Source organism: Silene latifolia, chromosome Y, assembly GCF_048544455.1.
Source record: "Silene latifolia isolate original U9 population chromosome Y, ASM4854445v1, whole genome shotgun sequence".
Classification (NCBI taxonomy): Eukaryota; Viridiplantae; Streptophyta; class Magnoliopsida; order Caryophyllales; family Caryophyllaceae; genus Silene; species Silene latifolia.
Genome location: NC_133538.1, coordinates 169,598,550 through 169,612,259, shown reverse-complemented (window position 1 = coordinate 169,612,259; position 13,710 = coordinate 169,598,550). Strand labels below are relative to the sequence as shown.

The 13,710-nt window shown below is 36.7% G+C and overlaps 1 non-coding gene across 1 annotated transcript; it reads left to right on the top strand.

Annotated features, from left to right (window-relative positions):
- The first annotated feature begins 3,218 nt into the window (after window positions 1–3,218).
- LOC141635771 (small nucleolar RNA R71) lies at window positions 3,219–3,325 on the top strand. Its single transcript, XR_012540432.1, has one exon. It is a non-coding gene; the product is annotated as a small nucleolar RNA R71 (small nucleolar RNA).
- Window positions 3,326–13,710: the final 10,385 nt, after the last annotated feature.

Here is a 13,710-nt window from a genome sequence, read left to right as displayed (position 1 = left end):
TTGAATTCTTCTAGTATCCTCAAGCTTCAATGAATCCCAAATCGATTTAGGATTTTCTAATTTTGCCTTTAACTTTAGAAAATCGATTCAATTTTTAAGGATTTGGATGTTTGAATGGCTTTTTTTTTTTATAAAGGAGTAAATTTTTTGAGTTTTGTGGAAGTTTGAAATTGATTTGGGTGAATTTGATTGAGGAAATTGATTTTTATGGATGGAGGGGTTGAGGGTTTTGAATGTGTGTTTGTGTTTTGAATGAATGAAATGAAATGGGAAAGGGGTATTTTAAATCCCGTGTTTTTGAATTTCAGCAGAGGGAGACGAGCGTCTTAGGCAAAGGACGCTCGGATTGCAGCTCAGTTAGCTTTAGAAAATGAAACTCGTGCTGAGACGAGCGTCTTCAGGAGGAGACGAGTGGATTGTTACCTGGGTAAGAGCGGATTCTTTTGAGGACGCTCGTATTCAAGGTCAGATTGATATCCAAAATGTTGATGTAACCAGGACGAGCGGATTCTCACTGAGACGAGCGTCTTTGCACTGAGACGAATGGATGCTTGAGGAGACGCTTAGATTGTAGTTCAATACCAGTATTTTCTTTTCAGCTCTGCCAGGACGAACGTATTTTAGTCGGGACGCTCGGATCATCATCCAAGACGAGCGGGTCCTTCTTGAGACGCTCGGATTAGCCCTGTACCTCACGGGTTCAGTTCCACCCGTGGGTATTTTCATATCCTAAGTCTTTTTTTTCTTCATTCCTTTGGCCTTCATTGTGGGTGCATTACAAAGGCTCGGATAGCCTAGGCAATTGTTATCCCCACACTAAGTCAAAACACTACACATCAAGAAACATTTGAGTCCCTCCCTCACTTTCTCTCAAAATGATAATCTTGATCAAAATGTACAAATGTAAATCCAAAATTTACAAAAATGCAATACAAGAATAAAATACAAGTTAAGGGGTTAGAATATTTACAAATGGTGGTTTAGGGAGGACAACACCAAACTCTCACTCTTAAGGTGAGATGTCAAGGGGGCATAGCCAAGGTGTTGTTGATATTGCTCAACACCTTGTAGAAGTAGTCAAAGGCTTGTTCATTGTCATTATAAAGATCTTCAATAGACCTTTGCACATTGTGTTCTTCATGGTGGTGACTTGAGTCAAAATGGTCCCTAAAGCCTTGGTCCATAACATTGCCAATGTAGGGATTAACTAACCCATCGAATTCGTCATCCCATAGACCACATACTTCACTAGCTTGCTTCCCTATAGTATCATGAGTTTATGGAAACGACTCCTATTTCTGGTTATCATGGCCAATGAGGCCTTCTTCATTACTTGTCATGAGTGGTGGTAAGCTATTCAAGCTCTCATTATTGTTGAAACTTTCTTACTCTTTGGAAGAACCATCTTGAAGATTATCCTCTTTATTCTTCCATATAGGTGGTGATTCTTTACCCATAGCTTGTTCTTTGCATTGAGATGCCAACTTCTTCCTATCACTTTCTCGGCTATAATGATCGATCATGAAACATGGCTCATATAAGCGGGGATCTCTCATTGTCTTGTCAAGGTTAAAAGTGATTGTTTCATATCCCACTTCAAGTGTGAGCTCTCCATGTTTTACATCAATCACCGCTCCTGCGGTATGTAAGAATGGTCTTCCTAAAATGATAGGAATGTCGGAGTCTTCCTCCATGTCAGCAATAACAAAGTCCACCGGGATGAAGAACTTGCCAATTCTTACCAGCACATACTCCCATACCCCTAAAGGTGTCTTCGTTGATCGATCCGCCATTTGAAGTGTGATATTAGTGCACTTGAGTTCTCCCATTCCTAGAATTTTGCACACCGAGTATGGCATGACACTCACACTTGCCCCAAGGTCACATAAAGCTTTGTTGATTGTAGTGTCGCCAATGCTGCATGGAATACAGAAACTTCCCGGATCCTTGAGTTTTGTAGGTGAACTTCCTTGTAGGATGGCACTACTCACTTTAGTGAATGTAATAGTCTCTAGCTTCCGGATGGATTTCTTCTTTGTGAGAATATCTTTCATGTATTTCGCATAGGCCGTAACATGATTAATTAATTCCGTGAATTGAGACTTCCAAGTTCTTCACAATCTCTATGAACTTTCCAAGTTGTTCATCGAACTTAGGCTTAGCTTGACGAGTTGGAAATGGAAGTTTAATCATGATAGGCTGTTTCTCCTTAGCCTTCTCTTCATTCTTATTCTTTGAAACTTCTTGAATGGGGGTGGGTTCTTCTTCCTTAGAGTTTTCAACTCTTTCCTTGTCACTAGTCTTCACAACATCTTCATCAATGGGCCTCTTCGGCCCTTCATACCTTTTACCACTCCTCAAATGGATGGCACTCACCGACTTATGTCTTGGGGAATTACCTTGAGGTGGTAATTGCCCATTTTGTCTTTGAGAGCTAGAAGATGCTAATTGAGACATTTGTGTCTCCAACATCTTTGTGTGAGCTAGTATGTTGTTGATGGTGGTGTCTTTTGCTTGGCTATCCTTTTGCATTTGAGTGAAAAATTCTTGCTGATTCTTTTGCATTTGGAGGACCGCTTTTTGAACATCAAAGCCTTGGTCATTGGATTGACTGTAAGAGTGTTGATTTTGATAACCGTGGCTTTGATTGTAAAAGGGTCTTTGACCTTGATTTCTCATTGGACGTGGGGTGTATGTTGGTTGAGGGTTTTGAACATTTTGGCTTTTGTATGAAAGGTTGGGGTGGAATTTGGTGTTCTCATTGTAATAGTTTGAATAAGGGGTTCCACTCTTGTATGCTTGGAAAGCATTCACTTGTTCCTCTACATTCACTTTGATCATGTCCCAAAGTTCCACAACTCTCACATACTCCACTTGGAATTGATGATGATGCCACTATAGCATTATCATGTTGCTTGGGTGATTTGGAGGGATCTTCAAGTTTAGCCATGGCCTTCTCAAACTTCAAATTAATGGTGTCAATGTGAGCACTTAGTTGAGCACCCAATTGAGTAATGGAATCCACCTCATGCTTTCCTCCTCTAGTAGCCTTCCGAGGTCTACTATATTGCGAGTTATGGACCGCCATTTCTTCAATTTTGTTCCATGTTTGATTGTCATCAACTTCGGTGAACATATTATTGGATCCCATATTGAGAATGTTTCGGGAGTCTTCATATAGACCATTCCAAAATTGTTGTACAAGGAACCACTCACTAAGCCCATGGTGTGGACAAGAACGACAAGTGTCCTTGAATCTCTCCCATGCTTCGTACAAAGATTCCTCATCCCTTTGTTTGAACCCGGTGATTTGGGCTCTCAACATGCTAGTCTTTTCCGGAGGATAGAATTTTTTGTAGAAAGCAAGTGCCAATTTCTTCCAAGAGTCAATACCAAGAGTAGAATTGTCTAGGCTTTTCAACCATTGTTCTGCGGTACCAATCAAAGAAAAAGGAAATAAGACCCATCGGATTTGGTCTTGAGTAACTCCGGTTTGAGAAATCGCATCACAATAGTCACAAAAAGTCTCCATATGTTAGTGATGGTCTTCACTAGGCATCCCTCCAAATTGACTTCTCTCAACTAATTGTATGAATGCGGATTTGGCAATAAAATTACCGGTTAAATGTTGTGGTGTAGGAGTACCATTTGGTAGGTTCTCCTCGGTTGGTACGGAATGTGATGAGAATTTAGGCATTGTGGGTTGATTTTGTGGTGGGTTTTGTATTGGATTATCCTCTCCTTCTCTTGCAAAAGGGTTGGTAAACTCAATGTTGTTGGGTTTATTGTTCACAATTTCTCCAATACCTCTCAAAGTACCTCTAGCAAGTCTTCTATTATTGGTCAAAGTTCTTTCAATTTCAAGATCAATAGGTAACAAGTTACCGTGTGATCTCCTAGACATGCAAAATATCAAACAAATCGAAAATAATTAGAACAACCTTGAGGAGATTGACTTCCCCAAGGTAAAGAAAGACACAACTAAAAACAATTAATGAAAATCAAATCAAGTTAACACCGTCCCCGACAATGGCGCCATTTTTGGTGTGAGGTTAAAACTCGTCGTCAAAAGCTACCTAACCAAAACAATATTTATAACTTCACAAACTACTCTTAGTAAAGAGGCAAGTAAAGGTCGGATCCCAAGGGACGGGTATTGATGTAGGATTTTCAATTGTAAAAGATTGTGTCTTAGGGTGTCACAATTTGGGTTGAGATAGGAGATCAACTAAACTAACTAATAATATGAAAGCAAAGTAATAATAACAAGCAAGGTGATTAAAATGAGATGTAAACAATTGATTAAAAGCACTAGGGTGTCATGGGTTCATAGGGATTCATGGGAGTTGATCTTACAAACATATTCTCAAGTTATAAGCAAACAATTATTGTTGTGATGGGATCGAGTTGGTGTATAAGCTTACAATCCCTAAGAAGGTTTGGATCCCGGAGCCGAATCGATTAGATTGTACAACACCTACAAGTCGACTTAATCCTTCCTATCCAACTATATGCATGGTCAAATGAGACTCGAGTTGTTGTATAAGCTTACAAGTCTCATTGAAAAGATAGGTGATGGGTAAAAAATGCAAGGATTCATAGGCTCGCATTTCATCAAACATAACATGTGCATAAGTTGAAATCACAACAAGCAAGCAAATAAATTATGTGAACATATTAGATTAAGCATAAATCAATCCCCATGTTGGTTTTCCCTAATTCCCCATTAACCCTAGTTAAGGAAACTACTCACTCATTATCAAGTTTAACATGCTAACTAGGTTGTCAATCATACTAGCAAGGCAAAACATGATGAATAAATGAAAATGATTAACAATAATTAAACAAGGTTAGAAGAGAATTATACCTATGAAGATGATTCCAAATAATAAAGCAAAGAATAATAGAAGTACTTGATGATTGATGGAAGGTTGTCAATCCTCCAAATAAACCCAAATAATCTTCTAATTACCCAAAATAAATGAAGAACAATAGAGAAATTAAGGAAAGATTAAGTATTTAGATTTGTATTAAGACTAGATTAAAAGTTGATTACAAGATTAAGGAATGATTAGAACTTGATTAAGAAAATATTATAACTTTTTTTTGATAATCTAGGTAGTACAAAGGGGTATTTATAGGAAAGATTAAGTACAAGGATTAGGGTTACTAAGGGCTTAAATGACTATTAAATCCTTAAGAAAAGTTGAGGAAATGCCTCTCCAAGGAAATGAGCATTTCCGTTTTGCTAGTCTTGGCACGGGACGAGCGTCTTGAGAATAGGCACGGGCTCTCTGGAATGTGATCTGAGCGGATCATGGAGGAGACGCTCGGATCCTTTGGCTTCAAGACGAGCATCTTGGCTGGAGGACGCTCGGATGGTGGTGCTAGATGACGCCCGGATTGGTGGGAATCCGCTCTGATCCTGGGTCAGATAGCTTTTTTCTCTTAGTTCCTCAACAATCCGTAGGGATCTTGTTGAGGATGCAAGGATCCTTTCATCATTGCCCAATCTACTTTATTATCTACATAGGCCGTCTATTATTATCTTCTCCTTGATGCTTGGTCATTAGATGCGATCCATTTAGCTCCATTTTGCCATGAAAATGCAAGGCTGTCACTTCTATCCTACCAAAAGCGACAATCCTCAAAGAGTATGCGAAATGGGAAACTAAAGATAGTAAATGACCCAATTATGCAATATAAAGCATATGAACGAGGTAAATTCGGGGACTAAATGTGCTCAAATATGAGTCACATCATCCACCGTGCCCATATTTAATTCTGGGGCTAAAAGATAGATTTAAAGAAAATTTGTCAACTAAGAGCTCTAATAGTAGAATTAGTCAAAATTGTTGACTCACCAAATTTATATAAATAAGGGATGAATCGGTCCACCGTGCCCGTATTTATATAAAGATGGGTCTTGGAATCATTTATATACACTACTACAAATGAGCACTTGGGCCACGGCTAAATTCGTGGCGCAAGTACTAAATTTCCGTGGCTAAATCATTTTGCCACGGGAATACCTTCCGTGACGCAAGTGGCCGTGGCAAAGAGATAGCCACGGGAAAAACAAGCACGTGGCTATTACTGAATTTTTGGCCATGGATTCTCTCGTGGCTAATAACTCCCGTGGCCAAAGAAATTTCCCGTGGCGAAAAAAAAATTTCTGTGGCAAACAATATATATGAAAATTAAATAAATAAAACGTAAAATAATTTATTTATTGTTCACAATGAGTATTTTATCATATACGAAACCATGACAATCTAGGTAATTGTTTCGCTAGTTAACTTGATTCATTTGAACGTTATTTCGTTTCACGAGTCATGCATTTTTGAGCATCGAAGAGGCTTCCCAGGAGGTCACCCATCCCAACACTACTCTCACCTGAGCACGCTTAACTGTAGAGTTATTTTGATGTGCCACCGAAATCGAATGTTACCTTTGTTGATATAATTAGCACTTTGAATCCTTTTAAGTGTATTTTTTTTCTTTCAAATCTTACCTTTAGTACTATTTAATTACATAAATGTTACATGTTTTACAATTTTTTGCGGTAAAAACATTATTTTGGCCGAAACAATTAAAATTTCGACATTAACCTCCTGATTAATGATTTTGACATCATTTTTTTTGCCCAAGTCAGTAAACCATTTTCTCCAAAAAGTAAAATTAATTGTGTTTTCCTAACATTTTTTATCTTTTGTTTATTGACATACTTATTTTCATTTCTCATGTACTCATTTTTTCGTATATTTTTCTTCGCAAATTCTATTGTATTACCGTTGTACCTAAGATATGAAAAATGAGACCATTTTTTGGTAAAATAATGACCGCATTTTATAATTAAAGGTCTTTTTTGCCCAAAGTGATCACTATTAACCAAAAAATAGTCACTTTTTTACCCAAAAACCACGAAAAAGATTATTGTACAAAAGAATCGCTTATTTTCCTAACTGATTTCTCTTTGTTATGAACTTATCGTTTCTTTTCTTAAAATTTTTACATTATTTGCACATGTGACTTTAAATTATTATAATTTATATATTTTTCCGTGTAATGTGCTCATTTTCAATGAAAAAAATTTTCCAATTTTTTTTCTCAGCAAATTAAATTTTAAGTAAATTTTTCACGGTACTCTCGAATTTTGACAGATTACATATGGTACCCTTTTTTTAAAGTTTTACATATAGTACCCCAGTATTTACGTTTTTCAGTCTCAGAATACCCTTTGACAAACTTCCGTTATAACGCCGCCACTCATATGCCTTGTGACGCCTTTTTTTGTTATATAATACACTATCCATTCATCATCTAATAATACCTAAATCCTTATTTTGTCTAATAAACTAACATTTAGTACCTAAATAATATAACAATAACAACATAACATACACAATTACTCATCAAATTACTTATAGGAGTAACGACGTTATGACGAAATTTCCCCAAAGAGTATTCTGGGAATGAAAAAGGTAAACACAAGGGCAACATATGTAGAAACTTAAAATAAGGGGTACCATGCGTAATCTGGCAATGTTCGAGGGTACCATGGGAAATTTTCGTAAATTTTATATCAAATTCAAATTTTTCTATAAATATCCTACAAATAAAGTTGGAAATAAAATTTTGAATGAAATAGTTTAACAATATACTAATTTTGGATTTTCAAAGATAGATGGTAAATAACTTTTTTATTCAATTTGATATGCTATATCTTTAAATGTGATACGATCATTTAAGATTGTTATTCAAGATTATAAAGTTTAATTTAAAAAAAGTAAAAGAAATTCTCGACTTTAATAAACAGAGTATATATTAAAACAATTTTTTTAAATTATCAATATTTTGAAAAACTACAAAACATAAATGTGATCTGTAAAAATCAAAAAATTAGACGATAAACTTTTCTTTGCTTGCATATAAGTTTATAAAATTTTAAAATTTCTTATTAAAGTAAATAAAACAATAAAAAATATTAATTAAATTAATCAAAGTGTTTCTAAATTTTTATATTCAAATGTATTTTCATATTATTATATTTGACTAAATTTCATTCAGATTTAAGTCGGAAAAGATATTCGCCACGGGTGTTTGTTTGTTCGTGGCTAAAAAAATATTTGCCACAGAACAATTCGTAACTAAATAAAATTTCGCCACGGGTGTGACATAGGCCGTGGCTAAAATAATTATTTGCCACGGGTGTAGCCTAATTCGTGGCGGAAGTGACTTTTTGCCACGGGTAAAGTTATCCCGTGGCATAAATTTTTTTCCAAAATAATGAATAAGTTTTTCCCGTGGCTAAGCAAAATTTAGCCACGAATTATGAGTTCCCGTGGCATAATTCGTGGCGCAAGTGATGATTTGATGTAGTGATAATTCAGTGGGAGATCGTTATATAAATGCCAACTTGTTAAAATTGTTTTACGAGTAAAATTTTTCGATAAATGTTAATTTTCCTTTAATTTCCGTTTTTGTAGTAAATAACAATGGCTACTTCTAGTCAAACCTCTACAATATCTAAAGATTCATGGCTCCATTCTTTTACGGACAAATATGTTTTAAAAGCTGGCGGTAGTAATTTTAAAGATTATGAAGAACTACTTCAATTAGTTGCCACAGGTGATGGTAAATTACGCTACCTAGTCGATCCCTCTCCCCATTCACCTGGTCATAGGGCCTTCAGTGATATAAGAGAGGCATACAATGAATATCAAAGAGAATCTGATGCGCTTAAAAATGTTTTAATTTTTGCAATGGATCCTGCCTTATAATAGCAATGCGTCAAATTTCACAATGCTCATGAGGTGTTCTCGAGGCTTTCTACAATGTTTTTGCAAGCCCCGAGGATAGTTCAATATGACACCACTGTCCATATCTTTAAGGCTAACCTCAAAGATGGACAACCCTTGAGTTCACACGTAGTTAAAATGATTGAGTACGTGGAAACTCAAGATGGGTTGGGATGCAAGATCCCAGATGAGCTTGTGGTGGACCGAGTACTCCACTCTCTCTGACATGTCAAAGGATTTACCCAATTTAGGGTAAATTATAATATGACAAACATGAATAAAAGTCTTCATGAGCTCCATTCTTTGCTTGTGCAAGCAGAGAAGGACATGGGATTGAGTGGGAGTATGAGGAAGGACGTTCTTGCGATCAATGTGAAGAGGAAGAAGAAGTTTAAGAGGAATGGTGGTAAGAAGCCCGTACAGGCAGAGGGCAAAGGTAAGGCTATTGCGAATAGCTCTACCAAGCCTAAACCTTAGAAGGGTAATCCTCTTAAAGATACTTGTAATTATTGTAATAACAAGGGACACAGGATGCGTAATTGCCCCCAAATACTTGGATGACATCAAAGCTGGCATTGTGAAGCCAACATGTAATTTCTCAACTGAATCTTTTATGATAGACATAAATTATGCTTCTAATACAACTTGGGTATTATATAATGGTTGTGGTTCTCACTTATGTAATCACTTGCATGGCCTAAAAAGCGTAAGGATGGTAAATAAGGATGATGTTGATCTCCGGATGGGTAACGGGTCTAAAGTAGCCGTCGTTTCAGTAGGAACCTATGTACGTAATTTAGCTTCGGGTTTGTAGTTGTTTCAAAGTAATTGTTATTTTGTACCAACGTTGTCTAGAAATATAATATCAGTATCTGTGTTAAGACGCGGATGGCTTTAGTTTTGTAATAAAAGATAAATGTTGTACTTTTTCCCTTAATGGGATTGTATATAGCCAAGCTATTTCAATTAATAGTATTTATATTCTAAACACTTGCAATGATGTTTATCATTTAGATAATAAAAGACTCAAAACAGGTGATCCCGAGCAATCTTATTTATGGCATTGTCGATTAGGACATATCAACGAGAAACGCATTAAAAGACTAGTGTCGACTGGTATAATTAACCCTTTTGATTTCGAACCATTTGGCATATGCTAATCTTGTCTTCTTGGCAAGATGACTCGTGCACCTTTTCTAGGAAAGGGATCTCGAGCTAGTGAGTTGTTGGGTTTAATACATACCTATGTATGTGGTCCAATGACTATCACTTTTAGAGGCAATTATGACTATTTCATTATTTTCACCGATGACATGAGTAGATATGGATTTGTCTACTTAATGAGGTATAAGAGTGAAACTTTTGACAAGTTCAAAGAGTTTTAGAATGAAGTAGAAACTAATTAAATAAGAAGATTAAAACATTACGATCAGATCGTGGTGGGGAATATTTAAGTAATGACTTTAATGATCACCTTAAAAACTGTGGTATTGTATCGCAGTTAACTCCTCCTAGCACACCACAACTGAATGGTGTGGCTGAAAGGAGGAATCAAACATTATTAGATATGGTCCGATCAATGATGAGTCAAACCGAGTTACCTAAGTCATTTTGGGGATTTGCCATTTTATCTGCTATACGCTCACTTAATCAGAGTCCCACTAAAGCAACTGACAAAACTCCATATGAGATATGGAAAGGGAAGGTTCGAATTTGCGATACATGAAAGTATGGGGTTGTGATGCTTATGTCAAGAGCAAGTCTAACGATAAGCTTGCACCTCGTTCTGACAAATGTATATTTGTAGGCTACCCTAAGGAAACTTGTGGATATTACTTCTACAATAGTAACTAGAACAAAGTTTTTGTGGCTCGTGAGGCTGTCTTTCTAGAAAAAGAGTTTATTTCTAGAAGACAGAGTGGGAGAAAATTTGAATTTGATGAAGTTCAAGAGCCTCAAACTGATGTGATAGTACAGAAAGATGTTCCTTCTACGTCTGACTCGGGTATAATTCCTTCTGAACCTAGGAGGTCAGATAGGGTTACTCGCCAGCCTGATAGATACCTTTGTATTATCGAGGAAGATGGTGACTATGAGGTATTACTTTTAGAAAGTGATGAACCTAAAACCTACAAAGCGGCTATTACTAGTTCTAACTCTAAGTTATGGCTCGAGGCCATGCAATCCGAAATGGATTCCATGTACGATAATCAGGTATGGGACCTGGTTGACTTACCTAAAGATGTTCGACCTCTTCAGTGTAAGTGGATCTTTAAGATTAAAATCGGTATGGATGGACAAAAAGATGTCTACAAAGCAAGATTAGTGGCAAAAGGTTTTACCCAGGTTCATGGTTTACACTATGACGAAACTTTTGCACCAGTAGCTATGCTTAGATCTGTTCGGATAATATTAGCGATTGCTGCATTTCATGATTATGAGATATGGCAAATGGATGCAAAGACCGCATTCCTGAACGGGTTTCTAAAAGAGGAAGTGTATATAACACAACCTGAAGGTTTTGTGGATCCTAAAAATTCTAACAAAGTATGCAAACTTAAGAGATCCATTTATGGTCCTAAGCAAGCGTCAAGGAGTTGGAATCATCATTTTGATCATGTTATTAAACAGAATGGTTTTTCTCGTTGTGTTGAGGAACCATGTTCGTACATGAAGTTTAGTGGGAGTAAAGTTATTTTCTTACTTTGATATGTGGACAACATTTACTCATTGGGAATGATGTAGATATGCTTGCTTCTGTCAAGAAGTGGTTATGAAATCATTTCTAGATGAAAGATTTGGGAGAAGCTCAGCGCATCTTAGGTATTCGGATCTATAGAGATAGATCCAAAAGGATAATAGCTTTGAGTCAAGAAGCTTATATCGATAAGATTCTTGACCGACTTAATATGAAAAACTCCAAGAGAGGCTTTCTACCTATAGGCAGTAGGATTACTTTGAGTAAGTCGCAATGTCCTACTGAGCCCGAGGATATTGAACGCATGAAATCAATTCCCTATACTTCTGTTGTTGGATCAATCATGTATGTTATGATGTGCTCTCGTCCTGACGTCTCGCATGCTTTGAGTATGACAAGTCGTTATCAGAAAACTCTAGGTGAAAGTTACTGGATAGCCGTCAAGAATATTCTTAAGTACTTGAGAAGTACTAAGGATTCATTCTTGGTATTTGGAGGAGAATCTGAATTGCGTGTAAAAGGTTATACGGATTCCAGTTTCCAAACCGATAGGAATGATTTGAAATCCCAGGCTGGTTTTGTCTTTTTAATGAGAGGAGGAGCGGTTTGCTGGAGAAGTTTTAAGGAGTCTGTGACTGGTGATTCTACAACGGAAGCTGAGTACATTGTAGCCTCTGAAGCTGCAAAGGAAGCTGTTTGGATTAGGCAATTCTTAGAGGGACTGAAAGTAGTTCCGACCGCCGAGGATCCTATCACCTTATATTGTGATAACAGTGGGGCAATTTTTCAAGCAAAAGAGCCCAAGTCTAGTAATAACCCTAGACACGTACTTAGAAAATTTCATGTAATTAGAGATTTAATTGAAAGGAAGGAAATTACAGTCTGTAAGGTTGGCCTGACACATCGCTGAACCTTTAACCAAATCATTGTCTCAAGCTAAACATGATAGTCATGTAGTTTCTATGGGATTGAGACGAATGCCAAAACTATTGTAAATTATGCGATATGTAATAATTAAGATATTATATTTATTATTTCATATATGATACTTACATTTATCGTTGTATTCATTTTTTCTATCTGAATTTAATTACTTTGTTTTGTCCAAATTGGTTGCATTGACAATGTCGAACCCTTTTAAAGTGAACTGGATTAACATTGTATTTTGTCCCTAGTTACTTAATGAGGTTACGTCTCGGAGTGACTAGATTTTAAGGCGCTTGATGACAAGTTCGATTATCATTTGGTCATAGTAATGGCTGGTCGATTACATAGGCAGATTGTGAGACGATTTGTCGGACAGTGACCTTTTATAGAGTCCTTTTGTTGCTGGGTCGTGGCAAGGATTTCTATTTATTCCTTCGAGTCAGATCTTCAGACTGGTGACTATTTGTCTGAGTTGGTGCGGTTTTCCGATGGCTTAGGTTTTTGCTCTAGGTCGCGCCATAAAAGGAGGCCAATGAGCATTTACTGGGTCATTGTGATATGAATCGAACAAGGAAAATAGGTCAACAAGATTGTCCACCCATTTCATTTTTATATCTCAAGGCCACTCGAGGAGACGTGACTGGAAATGCGTGGCCACGCTCGGATGAGATCTATAGTAGATTATCCGGTCAGACAGTCATTCTCCTGATCGAAAAAACCGCTTTATGATATGATAACGTACAAGAATGACCAGAAAGACATCTTGCATTGAGTGGGAGATAATTTTGGACAAGAGAATTGGAAGCGCAGACTTGTATCGGACAAGTGGGAGATTGTTGGAGTGAGTGTCCTCCACAATAGTGCGTCTGCTTATTAAATCTCGTACAAGGAATATCTAGGATTTATTTTATATATTTGTCAGTTGATCAACGTACATCGGTAACGCTCGGCTGACTAGAGTTTAACGTTACTGTCGTAAAACGGCAGTGATTAACTAATCCCTTTAGGTCACACCTATAGGGTGACGCCTAAAAGGAAAAAAAACTAACTATTTGAATAAAGATACAAATATAATTAGTACCTTGTATATATTGACTTAAGATATGTCATGTGAATATTATTTGTTGACGAGTTACGAACTCGGGCCAAATGGACTTATTATTCAACTATGTGTTAATTGATTGATAAATAAAAGGGATGTAGTAATTAATAGTTAATTACTAATATTTGTAATGTGTGTGTATATTTTGAGACGGGGGTATTTATTTAATATTTACAAGAGGT